Genomic DNA, 6,000 nt, shown 5'->3' with positions numbered 1-6,000 from the left:
TCCCATGTCCCATTGCCTAGCTTCAAAAATTGAATATATGGTCTATCTTGCTTTATCTATGAGCCCTATTCCCTCTGCCATCTCCCATTCCCCAGATCATTTTAAATCAAATCCCAGGAGATTCCTAAACTCCTTTGAGATCTAGAACTTTATGATTTCTGAGTTCCCCATCCTGCTTTAAAAGAACTTTCCAACTCCAGAAAAATATCTACTCATTGTTTTCTAGACAGTACCTGTCTGGTCTCATTTTCTTTGGTTTCAATCTTAAGAATATGAACTATAACTATTTTCTTAAAAAGCAAAGACAAGGCTTCCCTGGAGGCTCAGTGGTCAAGAATCCACCTGCCAATGCAGGAGACATAGGGTGTGATTCCTGATCTGGAAAGATTCCATTTGCTGCAACTAAGCCCATGCACCACAACTATTGAGCCTGTGGTCTAGAGCCCGGGAGCTCAACTACTGAAGCCCACACACACCCCAGAGCCGTGCTCCACAACAAGAGAAGCCACCACAGTGAGAAGCCTGAGCACAGTAACTGGAGAGTAGCCCCTGCTTCCCACAATTAGAGAAAAGCCCTAGCAGCTGCAAAGACCTAGCCCAGCCCAAAATAAATATATAAAAATTTTAAATACATATATAAGAGCAAAGACAAAAATCAAATTGGAGACATGTAGAGTAATGCCATGGAGAAGGAAATGGCAACCCACTCCAGTGTTCTGGCCTGGAGAATCCCGGGGTGGCGGAGCCTGGTGGGCTGCTATCTATGGGGTCACACAGAGTCAGACACGACTGCAGCGACTTAGCAGCAACAGCGGCAGAGTAATGCCAAGGAACAGGTACCTGAAATGACTTCTACAAGAAATTTCAAATATCTGTTCTTTAATATTCCATCCAACAGGACTTAACACCAGAATTTTCTTTCCATGTTACTAATGGTTAGCAAGATTCTTACCTCATTGTTTCACATTCATGCCACCTGATGTTCATAAGTACTCTTTAAATTTCCCCAATTAGTTAAAGGAGATTTAACAAATATTTAGGCATGAGCATCAGACAATTAAAAATGCTGAGTCTTTAAATATGAGAAGTATTACTGAGGCAGAAAGATGGTCTGAGTCACACTGCTCGTTGACTCAGCATCTAGCTATAATTCCTTAATCTCCTATCTATAAAATAATGATAGCAACACCTACCACACTGCTTAGAAAAATGAGACTTACACTTTGATCTTCTTTAGAGAGCTGCCTAGAGTAGTACTTTAGTTAGTCTCTGTCCTCCAAGGAGACAACAGCCCTGCCTCCCTCAGTGGGCTTGCATTTCCTGGGCTCTGGACATAGCATCCTTTGACCTATGACAGCTACCCATCCTCTCAGCTTGCCCTAGATCTTGCCCTTGGCCTGTCTTCTGAAACTGACCCTTTCTTCCAATTCTGCATTTTTCTCAATACAGGTATGATCTCAGGCAATTCTAACTTAAAATCATAATGATATTTAACCTGCTCATAATGTCTTTTTAGGCACTCTATATGGTATTAAAGATAAAAAGTATTCCCTTCAGTTTTCTTTTATTCTATCAATTTTGATGAAATCATAGAGAAGATGAGCAATTAAGTGCTGAATGGAACAGCAGAGGTCTGAATGAGGTCAGGATGACCTTTGACAGGACACAGGCTTTAATTACAGATTTGAAGGCCACATATGTAAACTATACTGTAGACTTTTGGGTGGATATCTTTTTCAGATTAAGAAAACTTTCTTTTCTTTTCTTCCTGGTATAATAAAAGAATTACTATCATGACCAATGCTAATCCCAATCAATACTTTCTAGTACAACAAAATAATCACACAATTTTTCACCTTTATAAAATTAGTGTGGAAAGTTATATTAAACCAATTTGTTCATGTAGTAACTTTTTTATATATTAAGTTACTTCAGTTCAGTTCAGTCCAGTCACTCAGTCATGTACGACTCTTTGCAACTCCATGAACCACAACATGCCAGGCCTCCCTGTCCATCACCGACTCCTGGAGTCCACTCAAACCCATGTCCATCGAGTTGGTGACACCATCCAACCATCTTATCCTCTGTCATCCCCTCTCCTCCCATCCTCAATCTTTCCCAGCATCAGGGTCTTTTCAAATGAGTCAGCCCTTCCAATCAGGTGGCCAAAGTATTGGAGTTTCAGCTTCAACATCAGTCCTTCCAATGAACACCCAGGACTGATCTCCTTTAGAATGGACTGGTTGGATCTCCTTGCAATCCAAGGGACTCTCAAGAGTCTTCTCCAACACCACCATATGTTGAGTTAACTTGCTAATATTTTCTTCAGAAATTTTATACCTATCAAGTTGCTGACAACATTTTTCACTGTCTGCAAGGAACTATAATGATATCCTCCTATTTCATTCCTGATATTTTATTCTCTTTTCCTTGTTTGGGTGCCATTTTTAACAGACGTTTCAAAGAACAAACTAGCTTTGATGATGAACTATGGTGTCAGAAGCAAGGTCCGATGCTGTAAAGAGCAATATTGCATAGGAACCTGGAATGTCAGGTCCATAAATCAAGGTAAATTGGAAGTGGTCAGCAGGAGATGGCAAGAGTGAATGTCAACATTCTAGGAATCAGCGAACTAAAATGGACTGGACTGGGTGAATTTAACTCAGATGACCATTATATCTACTACTGCGGGCAGGAATCCCTCAGAAGAAATGGAGTAGCCATCATGGTCAACAAAAGAGTCCGAAATGCAGTATTTGGATGCAATCTCAAAAACGACAGAATCATCTCTGTTTTGTTTCCAAGGCAAACCATTCAATATCACAGTAATGCAAGTCTATGCCCCAACCAGTAACGCTGAAGAAGCTGAAGTTGAATGGTTCTATGAAGACCTACAAGACCTTTTAGAACTAACACCCAAAAAAGATGTCCTTTTCATTATAGGGGACTGGAATGCAAAAGTAGGAAGTCAAGAAACACCTGGAGTAACAGGCAAATTTGGCCTTGGAATATGGAATAAAGCAGGGCAAAGGCTAATAGAGTTTTGCCAAGAGAACGCACTGGTCATAGCAAACACCCTCTTCCAACAACACAAGGGAAGACTCTACACATGGACATCACCAGATGGTCAACACTGAAATCAGACTGACTATATTCTTTGCAGCCAAAGATGAAGAAGTGCTATACAGTCTGAAAAAACAAGACCGGGAGCTAACTGTGGCTCAGGTCAAAACTCCTAATTGCCAAATTCAGACTTAAATTGAAGAAAGTAGGGAAATCCACTAGACCATTCAGGTATGATCCAGATCAAATCCCTTATGACTATACAGTGGAAGTGAGAAATAGATTTAAGGGGCTAGATCTGATAGACAGAGTGCCTGATGAACTATGGACAGAGGTTCGTGACACTGTACAGGAGACAGGGATCAAGACCATCCCCATGTAAAAGAAATGCAAAAATGCAAAAAAGAAAAATGGGTGTCTGGGGAGGCCTTACAAATAGCTGTGAAAAGAAGAGAAGTGAAAGGCAAAGGAGCAAAGGAAAGATATAAGCATCTGAATGCAGAGTTCCAAAAATAGCAAGGAGAGATAAGAAAGCCTTCCTCAGCGGTCAATGCAAAGAAATAGAGGAAAACAACAGAATGGGAAAGACTAGAGATCTCTTCAAGAAAATTAGAGATACCAAGGGAACATTTCATGCAAAGATGGGCTCGATAAAGGACAGAAATGGTATGGACCTAACCGAAGCAGAAGATATTAAGAAGAGGTGGCAAGAATACACAGAAGAACTGTACGAAAAGATCTTCACGACCCAGATAATCACAATGGTGTGATCACTCACCTAGAACCAGACATCCTGGAATCTGAAGTCAAGTGGACCTTAGAAAGCATCACTACGAACAAAGCTAGTGGAGGTGATGGAATTCCAGTTGAGCTATTTCAAATCCTGAAAGGTGATGCTGTGAAAGTGCTGCACTCAATATGCCAGCAAATTTGGAAAACTTAGCAGTCGCCTAAGGACTGGAAAAAGTCAGTTTTCATTCCAATCCCAAAGAAAGGCAATGCCAAAGAATGTTCAAACTACCACACAATTGCACTCATCTCATATGCTAGTAAAGTAATGCTCAAAATTCTCCAAGCCAGGCTTCAGCAATACATGAACCATGAACTTCCAGATGTCCAAGCTGGTTTTAGAAAAGGCAGAGGAACCAGAGATCAAACTGCCAACATCCACTGGATCATCAAAAAAGCGAGAGTTCCAGAAAAACATCTATTTCTGCTTTATTGACTATGCCAAAGCCTTTGACTGTGGATCACAATAAACTGTGGAAAATTCTTCAAGAGATGGGAATACCAGACCACCTGACCTGCCTCTTGAGAAACCTGTATGCAGGTCAGGAAGCAATAGTTAGAACTGGACATTGAACAACAGACTGGTTTCAAATAGGAAAAGGAGTACATTAAAGCTGTATATTGAAGAACTGACTCATTTGAAAAGACCTTGATGCTGGGAAATATTGAGGGCAGGAGGAGAAGGGGATGACAGAGGAAAAGATGGTTGGATGACATCACCGACTGAAAGACATGAGTTTGGGTAAAATCCGGGAGTTGGTGATGGACAGGGAGGCCTAGCGTGCTGCAGTTCAAGGGGTTGCAAAGAGTCAGACACGACTGAGAGACTGAACTGAACTGAACTGAACTGAAGTCTGTTATAGTGTTTTTTTTAAAAAAAGAACAGAGTTGCCTATCTGGACAAGTTTCCTTTTATTATTCTTTGTCTTTATCTTAATGAAGTAATCAATCTTTGGAAAATATTCTCTTCTACTTATAGAAGAATGGGGAAATAGAAATCAAGACCTTGTAGAATGTTTTAAATTTTTGTAGTTTTAAACAAAATTTGACAGTTGACTGTATAAAAGTTTTTCTTGATATAAAATTCACACAGTGTTCATTGGGAACATTTTTAAAATGTACAACTGAGAAAAAATTACAAGTGAGAGTTTTTATTATATGTTCAGGATTATTGAATCATCACCACTCATTCCAGAACATTTTATCACCCTGAATAGTAATCCCCCTGTCCCCATCCTAAACAACTATTTTTTGTTGTTGTTGTTTTTTTAACAGATTTCCCTATTCTGAGTATTTCACATGAATGGAAATATAGTGTGTTTCCCAGGTGATGCTAGTGTTAAAGAGCCTGTGTGCCAGTGCAGGAGATGTAAGAGATTTGGATTTGTTTGATCCCTGGGTTGGAAAGATCCCCTGGAGGAGGGCCTGGCAACCCACTCCAGTATTCTTGCCTGGAGAATCCTGGAGCCTGGCAAGCTACAGTCCATAGGGTCACAAAGAGTCAGATGTGACTGAAGCAACTCCTCATCCATACATACAGCTTGTGGCTTTTGTGTCTGGCTTCTTTCATGCCTATATTTTCAAGATTCCTCATTGTATAGCACAATTAATACTTATTTCCTTTTTTCTGGCTGTATACTATTCTATTGTTTAGATATATTACTTTTATTCATTTGCTCATCAGCTGATGACTATTTGGGGTTTTTTTTTCACTCAAATGAATGAGTGAGTAAGTGAGAGTCACTCAGCAATGTCTGACTCTTTGTGACCCCATGGACTGTAGCCTGCCAGGCTTCTCTGTCCATGGAATTCTCCAGGCAAGACTAGTGGCGTGGGCTGCCATTTCATTCTCCAGAGACTATCACACATAATTCTGCCTCAAACATACAGGTACATTCAAGTTTTATGTGAATATTTTCATTTTTCTTGGGTACACATCTAGGAGAGTACTTGTTGGGCCATTAAAGCAACCAACTCTTTGAGGAATTGCCAAACCAGTTTTCAAAGTGGCTGTGCCATTTTACGTCCTATCAGCAATGTATGAGGGTTCCAATTTCCCCACATTCTCACCAACTTATTTTTGTTTTATTTGAAATTATAGACATCCAAGGCTGACCTGGTGGTCTAGAGTCCACCTGCCTATGCAGA

The sequence above is a fragment of the Oryx dammah genome, unplaced genomic scaffold (genome assembly GCF_014754425.2).
Source record: "Oryx dammah isolate SB20612 unplaced genomic scaffold, SCBI_Odam_1.1 HiC_scaffold_29, whole genome shotgun sequence".
Classification (NCBI taxonomy): Eukaryota; Metazoa; Chordata; class Mammalia; order Artiodactyla; family Bovidae; genus Oryx; species Oryx dammah.
This window is presented reverse-complemented; position numbering follows the sequence as displayed.